We start from the raw sequence: 22,741 nt of genomic DNA on the forward strand, positions 1-22,741 counted from the left end.
ACCCACATTATTCTCACAAGGGCTAGGGTGGGACCTGACCCCATGGTTCTAGGTGTGGACAATAAATCCAGTGCCACACAGCCCCATGGACCTTTCCCCAGCTAAGCTCCTGCCAGCCACTGACCCTAGAGTTACACACTTATGCAGATCAGCACCACAAAGGGATTGCGCGGCACAGAAATGGGAGGTCTGAGGCCAGGTGACAGGCTGCAGCAGTGCAGGCCTCTCCCTACTTCATACATGTTCAGCTGTGACGCTCCCTCCCCTCATTTCTGCCAGTGCCATCAGTGGGGGATGTTGCCCCCAGGAGAAATTTGGGGCTCTGTTTAGGGGATGGTCTGAGACCTTGTCTGTTGTTCATTAATAAAAGTTTTGTCTGATGTTTCCTGTCAATTCTGAGACCCTTGGCTTATTAGTAGGGCCCTACCAAATTCTTGGCCATGAAAAACGTGTCATGGACCATGAGAACTGGTCTCCCCCATGAAATCTTGTCTTATGTGTGCTTTTACCCTGTACTATATAGATTTCATGGAGGAGACCAGTATTTCTCAAATTAGGGGTTCTGTCCCAAAAGTGAGTTGCAGGCGAGGTGGCAAGGTTATTTTAGGGGGGGCACAGTATTGCCACTCTTACTTCTGCGCTGCTGCCTATGGAGCTGAGCGGCCGGAGAGTGGCAGCTGCTGACTGAGGGCCCAGCTTTGCAGGCAGCAGCGCAGAAGTCAGGGTGGCAACACCGTACCATGCCATCATTACTTCTGCGCTGCTGCTGGCAGTGGCCAACTGCCCAGCTCTGAAGGCAGCACCGCTGCCAGCAGGAGCACAGAAGTAAGGGTAGCAGTACCACAACCCCCCTACAATAACCTTGTGACCCCCCATAACTCCCTTTTGAGTCACGACCCCTTCAATTACAACACTGTGAAATTTCAGATTAAAATGGCTGAAATCATGACATTTACATTTTTAAAAATCCTATGACCATGAAATTGACCAAAATGGACCGTGAATTTGGTAGGGCCCTACTCATTGAGTACATCTCCACTACAACTGGGAGCAACCATCCCAGTGCAGATACCCAGGTTCATGCTAGCTCTGCTTCAGCAAGTGCGCTAACAACAGCAGTGTGGCTGGGGTACCACGGGCAGCAGCTCAGGGTAGCCGTCCAAGTACGTAATCCGAGGTTCTGAGTGGGTTTGTACTTGAGCAGCTGGCCCAAGCCGCTGCATGTCCTAACCCCGGCTATCCTGCTGCTTTTGGCACACTAGCTCGAGCAGAGCTAGCACGCATCTGCCTGCCCAGACTGGGAAGCTCACTTCCAGCTGCAGTGTAGATGTAACCAGAGTCTGCAATAGCCCCATGCCACTGTGCTTGGAACAATGCTCGCTGAATCCATCATGCTCTCCTTTTCTTCTCTCCCCAGCATGTCAGGAGCTGCGTGAGAAGCTTGGTAAGTTCATCCACCTCCCCTTAGAGCCCAGGGGCAGAGGCTCCCAGCCACGCTTGGTGCTGAGCAGACACAGAAGCACCGACACTGCAGAGCAGGGCTGAGTGAACGGTTCAGGCCAAAATTTGAGTCACATTAGTTACCCCAGTCCCACGGCAGCGCTGTGAGCTCTCTGCAGCATACATAGGGTTACCTGCTCTCAAGTGTGGATAGACAGACAGGTGTCACCTTGGCTTGGACAAACCAATGGCAATCACATTGCTTTGATGCAGCAGAAGGGGGCCAGCCACTTTCTATTGCTGACTGCAGCAGGACAGGCTCTTTTGGGCCATTTCCCAGAAGGTGGAGATGAATCATAGAATCATAGAATATCAGAGTTGGAAGGGACCTCAAGAGGTCATCTAGTCCAACCCCCTGCTCAAAGCAGGACCAATTCCCAGCTAAATCATCCCAGCCAAGGCTTTGTCAAGCCGGGCCTTAAAAACCTCCAAGGAAGGAGACTCCACCACCTCCCTAGGTAACGCATTCCAGTGTTTCACCACCCTCCTAGTGAAATAGTTTTTCCTGATATCCAACCTGGACCTCCCCCACTGCAACTTGAGACCATTGCTCCTTGTTCTGTCATCTGCCACCACTGAGAACAGCCGAGCTCCATCCTCTTTGGAACCCCCCTTCAGGTAGTTGAAGGCTGCTATCAAATCCCCCCTCATTCTTCTCTTCTGGAGACTAAACAATCCCAGTTCTCTCAGCCTCTCCTCATAAGTCATGTGCTCCAGACCCCTAATCATTTTTGTTGCCCTCCGCTGGACTCTTTCCAATTTTTCCACATCCTTCTTGTAGTGTGGGGCCCAAAACTGGACACAGTATTCCAGATGAGGCCTCATCAATGTCGAATAAAGGGGAACGATCACGTTCCTCGATCTGCTGGCAATGCCCCTACTTATACAGCCCAAAATGCCGTTAGCCTTCTTGGCAACAAGAGCACACTGTTGACTCATATCCAGCTTCTCGTCCACTGTGACCCCTAGGTCCTTTTCTGCAGAACTGCTACCTAGCCATTCGGTCCCTAGTCTGTAGCAGTGCATGGGATTCTTCCGTCCTAAGTGCAGGACTCTGCACTTGTCCTTGTTGAACCTCATCAGGTTTTTTTCTGCCCAATCCTCTAATTTGTCTAGGTCCCTCTGTATCCGATCCCTACCCTCTAGTGTATCTACCACGCCTCCTAGTTTAGTGTCATCTGCAAACTTGCTGAGAGTGCAGTCCACACCATCCTCCAGATCATTAATAAAGATATTAAACAAAACCGGCCCCAGGACCGACCCTTGGGGCACTCCACTTGAAACCGGCTGCCAACTAGACATGGAGCCATTGATCACTACCCGTTGAGCCCGACGATCTAGCCAGCTTTCTATCCACCTTACAGTCCATTCATCCAGCCCATACTTCTTTAACTTGGTGGCAAGAATACTGTGGGAGACCGTATCAAAAGCTTTGCTAAAGTCAAGAAATAACACATCCACTGCTTTCCCCTCATCCACAGAGCCAGTTATCTCATCATAGAAGGCAATTAGGTTAGTCAGGCACGACTTCCCCTTCGTGAATCCATGCTGACTGTTCCTGATCACTTTCCTCTCCTCTAAATGTTTCATAATTGATTCCTTGAGGACCTGCTCCATGATTTTTCCAGGGACTGAGGTGAGGCTGACTGGCCTGTAGTTCCCCGGATCCTCCTTCTTCCCTTTTTTAAAGATGGGCACTACATTAGCCTTTTTCCAGTCATCTGGGACCTCCCCCGATCGCCATGAGTTTTCAAAAATAATGGCTAATGGCTCTGCAATCTCACCCGCCAACTCCTTTAGCACCCTCGGATGCAGCGCATCCGGCCCCATGGACTTGTGCACGTCCAGTTTTTCTAAATAGTCCCGAACCACTTCTTTCTCCACAGAGGGCTGGTCACCTTCTCCCCATGCTGTACTGCCCAGTGCAGCAATCTGGGAGCTGACCTTGTGCGTGAAGACAGAGGCAAAAAAATCATTGAGTACATTAGCTTTTTCCACATCCTCGGTCACTAGGTTGCCTCCCTCATTCAGTAAGGGGCCCACACTTTCCTTGATTTTCTTCTTGTTGCTAACATACCTGAAGAAACCCTTCTTGTTACTCTTAACATCTCTTGCTAACTGCAACTCCAAGTGTGATTTGGCCTTCCTGATTTCACTCCTGCACGCCTGAGCAATATTTTTATACTCCTCCCTGGTCATTTGTCCAATCTTCCACTTCTTATAAGCCTCTTTTTTGCATTTAAGATCAGCAAGGATTTCACTGTTTAGCCAAGCTGGTCGCCTGCCATATTTACTATTCTTTCTACACATCGGGATGGTTTGTTCCTGCAACCTCAATAAGGATTCTTTAAAATACAGCCAGCTCTCCTGGACCCCTTTGCCCTTCATGTTATTCTCCCAGGGGATCCTGCCCATCTGTTCCCTGAGGGAGTCAAAGTCTGCTTTTCTGAAGTCCAGGGTCCGTATTCTGCTGCTCTCCTTTCTTCCTTGTGTCAGGATCCTGAACTCGACCATCTCATGGTCACTGCCTCCCAGGTTCCCATCCACTTTTGCTTCCCCTACTAGTTCTTCCCTGTTTGTGAGCAGCAGGTCAAGAAAAGCTTTGCCCCTAGTTGGTTCCTCCAGCACTTGCACCAGGAAATTGTCCCCTACACTTTCCAAAAATTTCCTGGATTGCCTGTGCACCGCTGTATTGCTCTCCCAGCAGATATCAGGGTGATTAAAGTCTCCCATGAGAACCAGGGCCTGTGATCTAGCAATTTCTGCTAGTTGCCAGAAGAAAGCCTCGTCCACCTCATCCCCCTGGTCTGGTGGTCTATAGCAGACTCCAACCACGACATCACCCTTGTTGCTCCCACTTCTCAACTTTATCCAGAGACTCTCAGGTTTTTCTGCAGTATCATACCGGAGCTCTGAGCAGTCATACTCCTCTCTTACATACAACGCAACTCCCCCACCTTTTCTGCCCTGCCTGTCCTTCCTGAACAGTTTATATCCATCCATGACAGTACTCCAGTCATGTGAGTTATCCCACCAAGTCTCTGTTATTCCAATCACATCATAGTTCCCTGACTGTGCCAGGACTTCCAGTTCTCCCTGCTTGTTTCCCAGGCTTCTTGCATTTGTGTATAGGCACTTAAGATAACTCAATGATCGTCCCTCTTTCTCAGCATGAGACAGGAGTCCTCCCCTCTTGCGCTCTCCTGCTTGTGCTTCCTCCCAGGATCCCATTTCCCCACTTACCTCAGGGCTTTGGTCTCCTTCCCCCGGTGAACCTAGTTTAAAGCCCTCCTCACTAGGTTAGCCAGCCTGCTGGCGAAGATGCTCTTCCCTCTCTTCGTTAGGTGGAGCCCGTCTCTGCCTAGCACTCCTTCTTCTTGGAACACCATCCCATGGTCGAAGAATCCAAAGCCTTCTCTCCGACACCACCTGCGTAGCCATTCGTTGACTTCCACGATTCGACGGTCTCTACCCCGGCCTTTTCCTTGCACAGGGAGGATGGACGAGAACACCACTTGCGCCTCAAACTCCTTTATCCTTCTTCCCAGAGCCACGTAGTCTGCAGTGATCCGCTCAAGGTCATTCTTGGCAGTATCATTGGTGCCCACGTGGAGAAGCAGGAAGGGGTAGCGATCCGAGGGCTTGATGAGTCTCGGCAGTCTCTCCGTCACATCGTGTATCCTAGCTCCTGGCAAGCAGCAGACCTCTCGGTTTTCCCGGTCAGGGCGGCAGATAGATGACTCAGTCCCCCTGAGGAGGGAGTCCCCGACCACCACCACCCTCCTCCTCCTCTTGGGAGTGGTGGTCGTGGAACCCCCATCCCTAGGACAGTGCATCTTTTGCCTTCCAATCGGTGGAGTCTCCTTCTGCTCCCTTCCCTCAGATGGGCCATCTAGTCCACTCTCCGCATTAGCACCTGTAGAGAGAACATGGAAACGATTGCTCACCTGTATCTCCATTGCTGGTGCATGGACGCTCCTCTTTCTTCTTCTGGAGGTCACATGCTGCCAAACCTCCTCACAATCCTTCTGTCCCTGCTGCGCCTGCTCTGAATCTTCAGAACATTGTGGCCGTAGAAGCATCTCCTGACGTCTGTCCAGGAAATCTTCATTTTCCCTTATGCAACGCAGAGTCGATACTTGTTTCTCCAGCCCTCGAACCTTCTCCTCCAGTATGGAGACCAGCTTGCACTTTGTACAGACAAAGTCGCTTCTGTCCTGTGGAAGAAAGACAAACATGGCACAACCTGTGCAGGTTACAACAGCTGATCGCTCACCTTCCATATCACTGTCCTCTTAAGAGCTTCCTCAGCTGTTGCAGGAACTACTCGGAGAAACCTGCAGATGAAAGCCTCAGTGCGCTCTCCCTAGGCGAACTCCCAGGCAAACTCCCGCTGTTAGCCTCTGCTGTTCGCCGCTCAGCTGGTTCGCTGCTGACTGCCCTTATATACCAGTCAGGCCCACTCAAGGCCCAGCTGGAACAAAGCACTCCCAATTCACACTTTTCAAACAAACAAGCAAGCAATCAAGCACACGGTCAAACTGACCAACTGTCCCAGCAGCAGACACTCAGATACTCACCAACACATGAGTAAGAAGCCAGATTCAGACTCACGTTTCCATGCTTTGTTGCCAAGGACAGATCCCAGATTTGAGCTCCAAGCAGCCATAGGCATGTCCATCTCCTAGTTACACCCGGAGTGTGTAGCTTTGATGCTCTATAGGGCTGTTAGTAACACAGAAAAGGAATTCCCCATAGACAGAAGGGTTGAGAATGTCAGAGCTGTATCGGGATCCAGACCCAACTCTTCTGTCAAGGTTAGATGCTTTGTAAATCCCAGGGCTCCTGTGTGTTGGTGCGTATCACGAACTACCAGCCCCAATCCTATCTAAGCTACTCGTTCCTGCACTGGGGATGGGAGTGTGACTGTGGGGTGTCTGCAACTAACCCCAGTCATTTTGGGGCACAGAGCATCACAGAGCTCCAGTCTCTGTGTCTAACTCTTTTCTCCTCCCTATTTCAGAAGCTCAGAAGGAGGCCTTTGAATCAGGTACTTGGCTAATCCTCTAATAAATGTGTGTCTGTGCTTTCACATGGTAACTAAAGAGAGAAATCCCCATACACGTTGTATGGACTTGAGTTACCTTCCTGATCATCCCCCCTCCCCGCCCCCACCATGGAAATAAACAAACACTGCGGTGTTTGCAGCTCACATTTCAATATCATAATTAACAACGGAGAGTGAATTTATTGCATCTGGGATGGTGGGACTTAGGCTATCTCCACACGGCCCAAAAATGTTCAGATTATGGGGATGTAAATAGCAATGCACACCAAAGTGCTGCACTGTGACAACCTATGTGGATGCTCTGGGTGTGAATTAAAAGGTTCCTAGTTCACATTAATATCGTCCTATCTGAAGAGGTCTGTATTAGTGCAAACTAGGTATTGTTCACTGCACACCAGCAGCATCCACACAGGACAGTTACAGAGCAGCACTTTGGTGCATGCTGCAAATCACAACCCTGTAGGCTGAACTATGGGGCTGTGTAGACAAGCCCTGAGCCAGGGGCTGAGCAAATTTCCTCCACAGAGGTCTGTGGATACTAGGGTTGCCAACCCTCCAGGATTGGCCTGGAGTCTCCAGGAATTCAAGATTAATCTTTAATTAAAGATTATGTCATATAATGAAACCTTCAGGAATACATCCAACCACAGTTGGCGACCTTAGGGGATACATCTCAGTTCTAACCTGCAAAATATCTGCTATCCCAATTCTGAGCTCACTACATGCACACAGCTCTGCTGGTGCCCCTCAGTCCCCAACTGTAAGCTCCACTATTCAAGCCCTGGGCTCCCCTGGCACAGCTGGTGTCCCTCAGTCCCTACCAACTACCCCCCTGGTATCCTAGCCCTGAACTCCCCAGAGCTGAACAGTCCTGTTCTCTTCCTCACCCTCCAGCCACCCTCGTACTCTAGGCTTGGGCCTCAAATAAACAGACTCCAAATCCTTCTACACTCTGTACGTTCTCAATGAGGTACATTCTGATAGGACCCACAACCCACAGTGTTCCCATGAAGCCCAGGAGAGGTCCTGACCCCTTGGTCTAGAGGTGGGCAGTATAACCAGTGCCACACAGCCCCACGGAGCCCTTCCCCAGCTAAGCTCCTGCCAACCACTGACCCTAGAGTCACACATTTTTGCAAATCAGCACCACAAAGGGATTACCTGGCATAGAAATAGGAGGTCTGAGGCCAGGTGACAGGCTGTGTGATACATATTCTGGTGTAATGTTCCCTTACCTCATCCCTACAGTGCCATCAGTTGGTGGCAGGGCCGGCTCCAGCATTTCTGCCGCCCTAAGCAAAAAAAAAAAAACTGACCGGCGGCGGCAATTGGAAAAAAAAAGCCATGATCGGCGGCGGCGGCAGTTCAGCGGCAGGTCCTTCGCTCCTAGAGGAAAAACAGGAATAAACCTTCCTCTTAGCATAGGAAAAATTCACAAGCTAAAACAAAAGTTAATCTGATGCATTTTCTTGCTTTACTTACAATGTTTGTAATCTTAGATGCTTATTTCAGGTAGGGTTTTAGGTTTTTTTCCTGCCTGGTCCCTCTCTCTGTCCTGAGAGAACACAACCAAAACCTCCCCACACAGATTTGAAAGTATCTTCTCTTATTGGTCCTTTTGGTCAGGTGCCAACCAGGTTATTTGAGCTTCTTAACCCCTTACAGATAAAGGAGGGATTTTATGCTACCCTTAGCTGTATATTTATGACACAACCACATAGTCCACACTATGGGGCTGTGTAGACAAGCCCTTAGTGAGATGCTGGGCAAACTTTGACCTGCAAAATCTCTACCATCCCAACTCTGAGCTCCCCACATGCACACAGCTCTGCTGGTGCCCCTCATTCCCCACCATCTACCTCCCTGCCATGCCATGAGCTCCTCAGTCCTGTACACTCCTTTCCACCCCTGCACCTTCACCCTTATACTCTTGGCCTGGGCCTCCAATGAACAGAGACCCCAAACCCTGCTGTGCTCTGTGTGGGCTCTATGAGGTGCTCTCTGATGGGCCCCACCACCCACATTGTTCCACTAGAAGCTGAGAGAGAACCTGACCTATGGCTCTAGAAGTGGGCGGTAATTCCAGTGCCACACAGCCCCATGAACCCTTCCCCAGCTAAGCTCCTTCCAACCACTGACCCTAGAGTTACACACTTTTGCAAATCAGCACCACAAAGGCATTGCCCGGCACAGAAATAGGAGGTTTGTATCCGGGTGACAGGTTGCAGCAATACAGGCCTCTCTCTACTTGATACATGTTCTGATGTGACGCTCCCTCCCCTCATTCCCTGCAATGCCAGTAGCTCAGGGTGCTGCCCCCAGGAACAATTTGTGGGCTCTGTTTAGGGACTAATCTGGTAACTTGTCTGTTCATTAACAACAGTTTTGACTTATGTGTCCTGTGAGTTCTGAGACCCTTGGCTCATTGGGTACAGCTACACTGCAGCTGGGAGTGAGCTTCCTAGCTTGGGTAATTGACTCATGCGATCTCTGTTTGAGTTTCATGACAAGAATGTGGGCCGTCAGGCCTAGTGGTCGGAACAGGAGTCAGGTGTGAGGAGGCAGCAGCATCAGGTTCCCAGGGGATCGGAGTAAGGAAGTAGGAGAAGGTAGCACAAGGGAAGCAGAGCTCAGCAGTGAAAATCCCATTTTCATGGACAACTTCTTGGTCCTGTGCTTGGTTTAAATAGAAAATTGAGATTGTAGTCCTAGTAGCTGTCAGCAGGTCAGTGGGAGGTGGGTTGGAATTTACTGGCTGAGAAAAGCCCTGTGGACCAGGCCTCAAGACATCTTCCTGGCATCAGTCCCTTGCCAAGTGGTGTCCTATGGGTAATGCTGAACAAGTTTTTTTGGGATGATTCTTATGGAATGCTCATACTAGTTCAGGGGTGGGTATATTTTCTGCAGGCTCTCAGATGTGCTCATGCCATATTCCTGAGTTAACTTGTTTCTGGATCCTAAAGGAGCCAAGGAACTTAAAGTCCATCTTGCAAGAGAGTCTGTCTGTACGGAGATGCTCTGTGGAGAGCCATACTTATTGTCCCACTGAGTAGGTGGGCCCTTGCTGTCAATGATGGTCCGCATACCGTTTATAGTCTGCTTTTGCCTCTTCAATGTTTTTCCTCACTCATGGTCCTGATGAACCTGCTGTACTAGGTCCGGGGTGGCTGGGTTGGGAGAGGACATAGGTAATTGCAGATGGAATTGGAGGTAGTACCCATAGTTGATACAAAAAGGTCTTTGATCCATGGATGAATGGTCTCTGTTGTTATATGCAAACTCTGTGTAAGGGAGAGGCGAAGACCAATCATCCTCGTCGTGGCTGACATAATATCACAGATACTGTTCAAGGATCTGGTTGGTCCTTTCCTTTTGGCTGCTGAAATTGGGAGGATAAGCAGAGAAAAGACATGTGTGGACCCCCATCAGGCATAGGGCCTCACACCAGAACCAGCTCATGAACTGAGACCCCTGATCAGAGTTGATGCATTCTGGAAGGCCGTGCAGATGAGAGTTTGATACTCAAGGGCCCTGCTATGGATTTAGTATGCCCATAGTAGCAGTGTTTCTGGGAGCAGCATAGGCAGCAGCTAAGAGTATACACTTGACTATGCACCAGGAGGTCGGAATAAGTTTGTTCTTTAGTGACTAGCCCAAGCTCCTGCACATGCTACCCTGCTACTTTTAGCACACTGAATCAAGCAGATCTAGCACATGTCTGCCTGCCCAAACTCGGAAGCACCCTCCCAGCTACAGAGTAGAGGTACCCAAAATTTGGAACAGCCCCATGCTGAATCCAAGATGATCTTCTTTTCTTCTCTCCCCAGAATGTGGCAACCTGTGTAGGACGATTGGTAAGTTCATCCATGTCCCCAGTAGAGCCCCTGGGCAGTGATTCCCAGCCACACATGATGCTGAGAGATCAAGAAGCACTGATCCTGCAAGGCAGGGCTGAGGGCACATTTTGAGCTGAAATTAGAGTCACATTAGTCACCCCAGTCCCACTGCAGCACTTTGTCTCTGCAGCAGATATAGGGTTACCTGCTGTCATGCCTGGATAGACATACAGGTGTCACCTTACCTTTGACAATCCAATGCCAATCAAATTGTTCTTATGCAGTAGGAGGGGCTAGCGCTGAGTGCAGGCTCTTCTGGGCCAGTTCCCAGAACGTGGCTCATTATTTCAATGCATTGTTGCCAAGGCCAGATCCCAGATGTGAGCCTGATCATCTGCATGGCCATGCCCTAGTTATACCTGGAGTGTGTAGCTTTGATGCCCCAAACACCTGTTAGTAACACAGAACAGGAATTCCCCTTAGACTGAAGGGTTGGGAATATCAGAGCTGTATTGGGATCCAGACCCATGTCTTCCATCAAAGTTAGATGCTTTGCAAATTCCAGGTGTGTATCACTAACCACCAGCCCCACTGCTATCAATGCTGCTGCCTCCTGCCCTGGGGCTGGGAGTATGTCTGTGGGTGTCCATAACTATCCCGAGTCATTTTGGGGCACACAGAATCATGCAGCGCATCTCTGTGTCTAACTCTTTTCTCTTTTCCATTTCAGAGACTGAGAAGGAAAAGAACAGGCGACTGGAATCAGGTACTTGGATAATCCCTAGTAAACGTGTGTTTGTGCTTTCACACTATAACGAGATAGGAAAATCACTACACACAATGTTTGGACTTCAGTCACCTTCATGATCATCTCCCCCTGCCGTGAAAATATTCAAACACTGCAGTGTTTATAGCTCACATTTCAGTATCATCCTAAATGATGGAGTGAATGTCGTGGATATGGACCAGGGAGACTTACTGAGGGTCTGGGCAAACTTCCTCCATGCAATTCTGTGGATATATAGCAATTTCCATCTGCAAAATCACTGCTATATCAATACTGGTCTTCCCACGTGCACACAGCCCTGCCCCTCAATCCCAGCCTTCAGCCCCCTGCTATACAGCCCCAGTCTCCCACACACTCAGCTTTGCCAGGGCCCCTCAATCACCACCAGCAGTGCCCTGCTGTCTCAGCCCTCAACTCTCCAGTCCCACAGCTCTGCCGGTGACCCTCAATCCTGACTTTGCAGGGGATCATCAATCCTGATGGCATTAGGCACCTCCAAGCCGGGCAATTGTAGGGAACCCCAAGATAGCGATGGGTCCCCTCAAAGCCAGATCTCACCCACCAGGTGTCAGCTGCTCCATCTTGCTCAGTGCTACCCAGTCTTCTTCCTACACGCTATACACCTCTACCCCGATATAGCGTGACCCGATATAACATGAATTTGGATATAACTCGGTAAAGCAGCGCTCCAGGGGGGCAGGGCTGCACGCTGTGGTGGATCAAAGCAAGTTTGATATAACGCGATTTCACCTATAACACGGTAAGATTTTTTGGCTCCTGAGGATGGTGTTATATCGGGGTAGAGGTGTACTTGGCAAGTCACTGGTAGGGGCCCTGAAACTGAGCTGAGTCCCCATGAGACAAACACCACCACTGCCTGCAGCCCCCTGCTATCCCAGCCCTGGGCTTCCTTCCCCAGCCCCAGCTCTGATGGCATCCCTCAGTCCTCACCCAGTTTCCCTGCTATCCCAGCCCTCAGCTCCTCAGCCATGTTTTACCCCCTCCTCGTCTAGGCCTGAGCCTCGAATGAACCTCCAAACCCTACTATGCTCTATATGGTCTCTGTGAGGTCACTCTGATGGGCCCCACCACCCACCTTGTTCCACTAGGAACCACAACAGGACCTGACTCCACGACTCTAGGGTGGACAGTAAATCCAGTGCCACACGGACCCACGGAGCCCTTTCCCAGCCAACCACTAACTGTAGAGTTACACACTTTTGCAGATCAGCACCACAAAGGGATTGGGCACGGCACAGAAACAGGAGGTCTGAGGCCGGGTGACAGGCTGCAGCAGTGCAGGTCTCTCTCTACGCGACTGATGCTCCCTCTCCTCATTCCCTGCAATTGCAGTAGCTGGGGGCAATTTGTGGGCTTTGTTTAGGGGTTGATCTGGGACTTTGTCTGTTATTCATTAACAACAGTTTTTTCTGACATGTGCAGTTGGTTCTGAGACCCTTGGCTCATTCGGTATGTCTACACTGCAGCCGGGAGCAAGGTTCCCAGTTCGGGGAGCCAGACACACACTAGCTCTGTTTGAATTAGCGCGCTAACAACAGCAGTGTGGCTGGGATGACAGGGGCTGTGTTCAGGGGAGCCACCTGTGTACATACCCAGGGGGTGCAAGAAGGTTTGTATTTGAGCAGCAAGCCCAAACCATTGCCTGTACTACCCCCGCGACCCTGCTACTTTCAGAGCACTAGCTCGAGCAGAGCTAGTGTGTGTCTGCCTGCCCCGACTGGAAGGTCACTGCCAGCTGCAGTGTAGATGTACCAAGAGTTTCACCCTGCTCAAAACAACACTCACTGAACCCATGATGGTCTCCTTCTTTTCTCTCCGCAGAGTGCGGCAAGCTGTGTGAGATGATTGGTAAGTTCATCCACCTCCCCATTAGAGCCACTGGAGAAAGGCTCATAGCCACACATGGTGCTGAGCAGATCCAAAAGCACCGACAGGGCAGGACAGAGCTGAGTGAACAGTTCGGGCCAAAATCAGAATCACATTAGAGTCACCCCAGTCCCACGGCAGCACTGTGAGCTCTGTGCAGCAGACACAGGGTCACCTGCTCTCATGTCTGGATAGACAGACAGGTGTCACCTTGTCTTTGACAATCCAATGCCAATCACATTGTTCTGATGCAGGAGAAGGAGCCATCCGCTCTCTATAGATGACTGCTGCAGGGCAGAATCCTGGGGCTAGAATTGTGGGTGTGGGGTGTCTGTAACTAACCCTAGTCATTATGGGGCACACAGCATCACAGAGCTCCTGTCTCTCTGTCTAACACTTTTCTCCTCCCCATTTCAGTGTCTGAGGAGAGAAAGAACAAGGAGCTGGAATCAGGTACTTGGGTCAACCCCTGGTAAACGTGTATCTGTGCTTTCCCACTCTGATAATTAGGAATATCACCTCATACAATGTGTGGACTTTAGTCACCATCATGATCATCTCCCCCTGCCCAGGATAGAAATGTGAACTGCAGAGATGGCAGCTCACATTTCAGTACCATCCCTAACAACTGAGAGTGAATTTAATGCCTATGGACCAGCAGGATTCTGGCTAGGTCTCCACTGCCCAACAGTTTCCAGTACAAGGGTGTGAATAGGAATGTGCACCAAAGTGCTGCTCTGTAACCATCCCATGTGGATGCTGTGGGTGTGAACTAAAAGGTCCCTAGTTTGCATGTATATACTCCTATTTGAAGAGGACTTTGTTAGTATGAACTAGGTGTCGTTTAGTGCCCACCAGCAGCATCCACACGGGGCAGTCCCAAAGCTCACTTTGGTGCAACCTGCAAATCACACCAACATAGGCCAAACTATGGGGCTGTGTAGACAAGCCCTTAGTGAGGGGCTGGGCAAACTTCCTCCATGCAGGTATGTGGAGATATCTCAATTCTGACTTGCAAAATCTCTGCCATCCCAACTCTGAGCTCCCCACATGCATACAGCTCTGCTGGTGCCCCTCATTCCCCACCACCTACCTCCCTGCCATACCCTGAGCTCGTCAATCCTGTACAATCCTTTTCCCCCCTGCACCTTCATCTTATACTCTAGGTCTGGGCCTCAAATAAACAGAGATCCCACCCAGGGCTTCCCTGCTATCCCAGCCCTCAGCTCCTCAGTCCTGTTTTTCTCTCTCCCAGTCTAGCCTTGAATGTACAAAGCCTCCAAACCCTACTGCGTTTTCTGTGGGCTCTCTGAGGTGCACTCTAATTGCAGCTACCACCCACATTGTTCCTCTAGCATTCAAGACAGGACCTGACCCCACGTATCTAGGGATGGACAGTAACTCCAGGGCCACCCAGCCCCACAGAGCCCTTCCCCAGCTAAGCTCCTTCCAACCACTGATCCTAGAATTACACACTTTTGCAAATCAACACCACAAAGGGATTGCACAGCACAGAAATAGGAGGTTTGTAGCTGGGTGACAGGTTGCAGCAGGCCTCCACTCTACCCAATACATGTTCTGATGTAACGCTCCCTTACCTCATTCCCTGCAATGTCATCAGCTGTGGGTGCTGCCATCAGCTGGGGGCACTGCCCTAAGGGACAATTTGTGAGCTCTGTTTTACTACTGATTTGGAACCATCTCTTTTGTTCATTAACAACAGTTTTGTCTGATGTGCTGTCAGATCTGAGACCCTTGGCTCATTGGGTACGTCTATACTGCAGCTGGAAGCAACCTTCCCAGTTCAGGCAGCCAGACACATGCTAGCTCTGCTCGAGTGTCATGAACAGGATGTGGGCGGTCAGGCCTAGTGGTTGGAACAGGAGTCAGGTGTGAGGAGACAGGCAGGGTCAGGTTACCAGGAGATCAGAGTCAGGGAGTAGGATCAGGTAGCACAATGGAAGCAGCGCTCAGCAGTGAAAATCCCATTTGCAAGGACAAATTACTGGTCCCTTGATTGGTTTAAATAGACCAGAGAACCAGTCAGGACCCACCCTGTTCCAGTAATCCAGGGGTGGCCAACTTGAGTCTGAGAAGGAGCCAGAATTTACCAATGTACATTGCCAAAGAGCCACAGTAATACATCAGCAGCCCTCCATCAGCTCCCTCCCAACTCCCTGCTCCCAGCACTTTCCACCCACTGACAGCCCCGCCAATCTGCGCCTCCTCCTCTCTCCCCACACCTCCTGATCAGTTGTTTTGTGGTGTGCAGGAGGCTCTGGGGGGGGGAGGAGCGAGGGCATGGCAGGCTCAGGGGAAGGGGCAGGAAGGGGTGCAGTGGGGGCAGAGCCTGTGGCAGAGCCAGGGGTTGAGCAGTGAGCACCCCCTGGCACATCCTGACTTGGAAAGTTGGCGCCTGTAGCTCCAGCCCCAGAGTTGGTGCCTATACAAGGAGTCACATATTAAATTCTGAAGAGCCGCATGTGGCTAATGTGCACTAATCAGATCCCTGGACTGGAGTCCTCTATCAAATTTGAGATTGTAGTTCTGGTAGCTGTCAGCAGGTTTGTGGGTGGAGGGTTGCAATTTACTGGCTAAGAAGAGCCCTGTGGACCAGGCTTCAAGACATCTTCCTGGCATAAGTTCCTTGCCAAGTGAGAACCCCAGGCAACATTGGACCAGGCTTTTTGAGGTGATTTTAATGGAATGCTCATATTAGTTCAGGGTTGGGTATATTTTCTGCCACTGCTCAGGTGTGCTGGGGGCCATATCCCTCTCAGATAAGGTACCAAAGCCTGTCAAAGAGGTTTTCCATGTAGGGTTTCAAAAGTGAGATTTGAAACCTGTTTCTATATCCTAAAGGAGCCAAGGAACTGAAAGTCTAGCTTGCGAGTGGGTCTGTCTGTGTGGGGATGCTCCATCGAGAGCCATACTTTTTGCCCCACTGAGTAGGTGGGGCCTTGCTGTTGATGGTCCGCATAATGTTTGTGTTCTTGTCTTTCCTATTCAAGATGTTTCCTCACTCATGAACACTTAATCCGCTGTACTAGGACTAAGGTGGCTGGGCTGGGAGAAGACATAGGAAATTGTGGATGGAGTCGGGGGTGTTACCCATACTAAGTACAAAAGAATCTTTTTTGATCCATGGATTAATGGTCTATGTTGTCATGTGGAAACTCTGCAGAAGGGAGAGGCGAGGACCAATCATCCTGGTGGTGGCTGACATAACATCACAGCTACTGTTTGAGAATATGGTTGGTCCTTTCCTTTTGGCCACCGGAATTGGGAGGATAAGCAGAGAAAAGACATGTGTGGATCCCCATCAGGCATAGGGCCTCAGACCAGAACCAGCTCATGAACTGAGACCCCTGATCAGAAGTGATGCGTTTTGGAAGTCTGTGGAAATTAGAGTGTGAAACTCTAGGGCCCTGCTGTTGATTTAGCATGCCCATTCTAGCAGTGTATCTGGGAGCAATATGGGAAGGAGCTAAGGGTATTCACCTGACTATGCGCCAGGAGGTCCGAACAAGTTTGTTCCTTACTGACTGGCCCAAACTCCTGCACGTGCTGCCCTGCTACTTTTAGCGCATTAGCTCAAGCAGATCTTGCATGTGTCTGCCTGCCCAAAGTGGGAAGCACCTTCTCAGCTGCAGAGTAGATGTACCCAAAATTTGAACAGCCCCATGCTGAATCCAAGGTGATCTTCTTTTCTTCTCTCCACAGAGTGCAGCAAGCTGCATAGGACAATTGGTAAGTTCATCCATGTCCCCAGTAGAGCCCCTGGGCTGCGGTTCCCAGCTACACATGGTGCTGAGCAAATCAAGAAGCACTGACACCACAGGGCAGGGCTGAGTGAACATTTTGAGTTGAAATTAGAGTCACATTAGTTACCCCAGTCGCACGGCAGCACTGTGAGCTCTCTGCAGCAGATACAGGGTTACCTGCTCTTATGCCTGGACAGACAGACAGGTGTCACCTTGCCTTTGACCATGCAATGACATCACATTGTGTGACAGATTTTCGTTACCAATCTGCCTGGGCCAGAGTTGATCAGGCTGGGTCACAGGATCTTTTCAGGGAGGAGATGACAAAGCACACCAAGGGTCTAAGTTTTAAAGCTTTATTAACAAAATAATAAAATACAGCAGAGAGTGCTGGGAATGCTCCCATGTCACTCAGGGGAAGAAAGAAAACATTAGAGCCCCCAAGCCCTAACCCACTTTCATACTCACTCATGCACTACCCAAAACTGGCCAGGCCTGGGTGTAACGTAAGAAGAAGAGGAGGAGGAGTGGATGGGAGTTCTTGCCCTGGGCCCAGGTAGTCCAGGGAATCTGCTGTAATCTCCAAATTGCTCCAGCTCTCGGGAGGGTTTTAAATCCTGGGTTCCTTTGGGGTGTCGTCATCCAGGGCCCTCTTTGCCTGGTGCTCTTTGTACCAGCCCAAACAGACTTGCTGGGGCCTTCCCTGTTTCCCAAAACATCTTGGCTCCGGAGACTGTTTTCCTTTCTGTTGGCCTTTGCTGTTGCTCTCACTGTTCTCGTTATCTCTGCAACTCTGTGTTTCATTCTCTTCTCACAGCTGGTCGGGGGGGTTGGACTTCCCCCTCTCTGACTTGGCAGGTAGCAACTGGCCTTGGGTGGGAGTTAGCTTCTTATCTTCAGACTGAGCTTGCTAGCTACAGTGTTGAGTTAACCAGTTCTTCTTCTTTCCCTCCCCCCCTCGGCCTCTCGGACTCTGTAAGGAAACTTCCACTCTCCACTCACACACCTTTGACCTTCCCCAAAATGCTTTGTGATGCTTGCAACAGTGTTAACAATATACAGTGCTGATCTGCCTTCCCAGGGGACTCCCTAAGGGGAGAGGTCCATTGGATTGTGACATTCCCCCCCTTGACCCCAAATCAACATTTTGTTGGGAGGGGTCACCATTTAGGTTTCCATCTTCCCCCTGGTATGGTGGTGAGGGTTACTATTGGCCTTCTACATAAACAGCAATATAGTATACATAAAATTATTAGAACAGCAACAATTGCATACACTAGCCAATAATGACTTCTGGCTTCATTAGTTACATAGCATAACACATCCCCCCGTTGGCATAGATGCCCCACTCAAATGGCAGTGGCAAATGCAGCTTTTTCCTGGTTAAACGTGTGTTGTAACACCATGAAGGAGGAGGCTTCTGTCTGGAATACTGAAAGCTGCTCTTGGGTGTGTGCCAACGGAAGAAACACATTGGGTGTTATCCATGAAAAATTAAACACAATATAGTTAGGAACATTAACAGTTTATTGCAGAACAGCAGGCCAATGCACCAAAATTTTTTGTGTTTGTGACCTTAACAGCAAATTGAAAGGCACTCTGGGGTTGGTGGCTCTCCAAACACACGCTGAGGTATTTGTAAACAGATGTGTTGTGGTGGTGGCATATCCCGATGCCTCCCCTTCCCAACAGATGTGTTGAGCTACCTCATAAAAGCGGCCTGGCACTGCCCTCTCTTTACACACCATTTGAGGGGGCTCCATAGGCCAGAGTTGCCAGGTGTTGCCTTCTGCAATCCATATGTGCTGATAGTCTGGGGACGCAGTCTTAGCTCTGTCATTTGGGGGAGCCACCACCTTCCACACGTCATGATGGACCACCCAATCCCAGAGGCAGCCTTCCCAAAGGCCTCGTTGGCTTTTTATAGTAGGGGCCCACACTCCTTTCATGGCACTGAAGGCCATGAAGGAGCAGGCTATGCCTGTGCACTTCCAATTAGTGAGCCTCCAGAAATGGCGAAAAGGCCATTGGTCCCGGGGAATCCCTGAGTGGAAATGGATTTCATGGGGAATGATTCGGGCTCCATGGAGCACATCCTCCTGGATGCTATGGATTTGTTGGGTCAAATATTATTGGAGCTGGGAGCACACAGAATCCCATGCTAGTTAGTCCCTGGTCTCAATTTCGGTCTCAATCAATCCCTGCAAGGTATCCCGCGTGTGGAGGGCCAATTTGGCAGTATGTTTGAGGGCGGCAGTGGCCACTGTCGGGTGGGTGAGATCTGCCCTTGTGACCAGTCCCATGGCCTTTTCCAATTGTCCTAACCACTCGTCTCTCATGACCCCTTACTGAATATTCCAAATACTGACTGCTGAATTAGCCCCATCCCACAGGGAACTTACTAGGGTCCGCTTTTTTTCTGGGGCGGACATCTGTGTAAGGAGGGGAAGTTGGAGGGTGCCCCCCTTGTACAATTGGGGAGGAAGGTGGGGATCTGAAAGTGTGTCAGGGTTTGGGATCCAATTGGGGAGGGATACGCAGGGCCAGGGGACCTGGGGTTCTCGGCAGGGGGCTGTCCTGGGGAAGATACCCAAGTAATACATGGTGTTACATTTCCAGGATGACATGCCACAATTGCCTCCCCCCCACCTCCCCCCGCCCCAGTGGATAATTGATCGTTTCTTCCATCAGGGCCAATTTTGGACAGTGGTAAAATTAACAAAGGAGGACACCCGAGGATTCCCATAGATATGTGCCACCATATATACATTGTATTACACCAATGAATTCTGCAGGCCTGAAGCAGCAAGAGCGTTCCCACCACTCCTGTTCGGGGTGTCCCTGGGCTCTCGCTATTACTGCCTTGCCCTGTTAACAAAGCAAAAGGGAGGTGAAAAGGACATTGCAAATGCATCTATTGGGGAAACTGAGGCACAAAGGATAAATTCTTTACATCATTAGTTGTCTTATTACAGCCCTTCCTGGCTTTTGTTATGGATGTTTTTTTTGCCTGGTTTAGGAGGTTACAGCAACAATATTGCGTTCAGCGATCAGGGATTGCTATTACCCAGACTCCCTAAGGGGAGGGGTCCATTGGATTGTGACAATTGTTCTGATGCAGTGGGAGTGGCTAGCTGCTGTCTATAGATGACTGTTTGAGTGCAGCGCTTCTGGACCAGTTCCCAGAACGTGGTTCATGTTTCCTTGCTTTGTTGCCAAGGCTAGATCCCAAATGTGAGCCCCAATCATCTGCACATCCATCCCCTAGTTACACCTGGAGTGAGTAGCTTTGATGCCCCAAAGACCTCTTAGTAACACAGAACAGGAATTCCCCTTAGACGGAAGGGTTGGGAATATCAGAGCTGTATCAGGATCCAGACCCACGTCTTCCATCAAAGTTAGATGCTTTGCAAATTCCAGGTGTGCATCACTAACCACTATCAACACTGTTGTCTCCTGCCCTGGGGCTGGGAGTATGTCTGTGGGTGTCCGTAACTATCCTCAGTCATTATGGGGCACACAGCATCACGCAGCACGTCTCTGTGTCTAACTCTTTTCTCTTTCCCATTTCAGAGAATGAGAAGGAAAAGAAAAGGCGACTGGAATCAGGTACTTGGATAATCCCTAGTAAACGTGTGTTTGTGCTTTCACACTATAATTAGATAGGACAATCACCACATAAAATGTACAGTCTTCACTCACCTTCACGATCATCTCCCCCTGCCCTGAAAATATTCAAACACTGCAGTGTCTGTAGCTCACGTTTCATCCGGAATGATGGAGTGAATGTTGTACATATAGACCAGTGGGACTTACTGACGGTCTGGGCAAACTTCCTCCCTACTACGCTCTGTACGGCCTCTGTGAGGTGCACTGCGATGGACCCCAACACCCACATTGTTCCACTAGAATTCAAGACAGGACCTGAACCCACGTCGTTAGAGGTGGACAGTAACTTCAGTGCCACACAGCTCCATGGAGCCCTTCCTCAGCTACGCTCCTGCCAGCCACTGATCCTAGAGTCACACATTTTTGCAAATCAGCACCACAAAGGGATTGCTCGGCACAGAAATAGGCGGTCTGAGGCCAGGTAACAGGCTGTGTGATACATATTCTAGGTGTAACACTCCCTTACCTCATTCTCTACAGAACCATCAGCAAGTGTGGGGGTGTTGGCCTTTGGGGCAATTTGTGGGCTGTGTTTAGGGACTGATCTGGGACCTTGACTGTTCATTAACAACAGTTTTGTCTTACATGTCCTATCAGTTCTGAGAACCTTGGCACATTTGGTATTTGTCTGCCTGCCCAATCTGGGAAGCTCACTCCAGCTGCAGTGAAGATGCATTAGACATTGGAATAACCCTATGTCACTGTTCATTGAATGATCCACACTGAACTCATGATGTTCTCCTTTTCTTCCCTCCCCAGAACTCAAGGTGCAGAATGAGAAGATTGGTAAGTTCACCCACCTCCCCAGTAGAGCCCCTAGGCAGCAGCTCCCAGCCACACATGGTGCTGAGCAGATCCAGAAGCACCGACAGGTCAGGGCAGGGCTGAGTGAACAGTTCGGGCCAAAATCAGAATCACATTAGTCACCCCAGTCCCACAGCAGCACTGTGAGCTCTGTGCAGCAGACACAGGGTTACCTGCTCTCATGTCTGGATAGACAGACAGGTGTCACCTTGTCTTTGACAATCCAATGCCAATCACATTGTTCTGATGCAGGAGAAGGAGCCACCCGCTCTCTATAGATGACTGCTGCAGGGCAGAATCCTGGGGCTAGAATTGTGGGTGTGGGGTGTCTGTAACTAACCCCAGTCATTATGGGGCACACAGCATCACAGAGCTCCTGTCTCTCTGTCTAACACTTTTCTCCTCCCCATTTCAGTGTCTGAGGAGAGAAAGAACAAGGAGCTGGAATCAGGTACTTGGGTCAACCCCTGGTAAACCCGTGTCTGTGCTTTCCCACTCTGATCATTAGGAATATCACCACATACAATGTGTGGACTTTAGTCACCATCATGATCATCTCCCCCTGCCCAGGATAGAAATGTGAACTGCAGAGTTGGCAGCTCACATTTCAGTACCATCCCTAACAACTGAGAGTGAATTTAATGCCTATGGACCAGCAGGATTCTGGCTAGGTCTCCACTGCCCAACAGTTCCCAGTACAAGGGTGTGAATAGGAATGCGCACCAAAGTGCTGCTCTGTAACCACCCCATGTGGATGCTGTGGGTGTGAACTAAAAGGTCCCTCGTTTGCATGTATATACAGTAGTACTATTTGAAGAGGACTTTGTTAGTATGAACTAGGTGTCATTTAGTGCACACCAGTAGCAACCACACAGATCAGTCCCAAAGCATCACTTTAGTATAACCTGCAAATCACACCAACATAGGCCAAACTATGGGGCTGTGTAGACAAGCCCTTAGTGAGGGGCTGGGCAAACTTCCTCCACGCAGGTCTGTGGAGATATCTCAATTCTGACCTGCAAAATCTCTGCCATCCCAACTCTGAGCTCCCCACATGCGCACAGCTCTGCAGGTGCCCCTCATTCCCCACCACCTACCTCCCCGCCATGTCCTGAGCTCCTCAATCCTGTACACTGCTTTTCCCCCCTGCACCTTCGCCCTTATACTCTAGCTCTGAGCCTCCAATGAACAGAGATCCCACCCACTGACTCCCGCCTATTCCAGCCCTCAACTCCTCAGTCCTGTTTTCCCCCTTCCCAATCTAGGTCTCGGCCTGGAAACAACAGAGCCTCCGAACCCAACTACACTTTGTATGGGCTCTGTAAGGTGCACTCTGATGGGTCCCGTCACCCACATTGTTCCACTAGAAGTTGAGAGAGAACCTGACCCACATATCTAGAGATGGACAGTAACTCCAGGGCCACCC

This window comes from Trachemys scripta, unplaced genomic scaffold (genome assembly GCF_013100865.1).
Source record: "Trachemys scripta elegans isolate TJP31775 unplaced genomic scaffold, CAS_Tse_1.0 scaffold_26, whole genome shotgun sequence".
NCBI classification, from domain to species: domain Eukaryota; kingdom Metazoa; phylum Chordata; order Testudines; family Emydidae; genus Trachemys; species Trachemys scripta.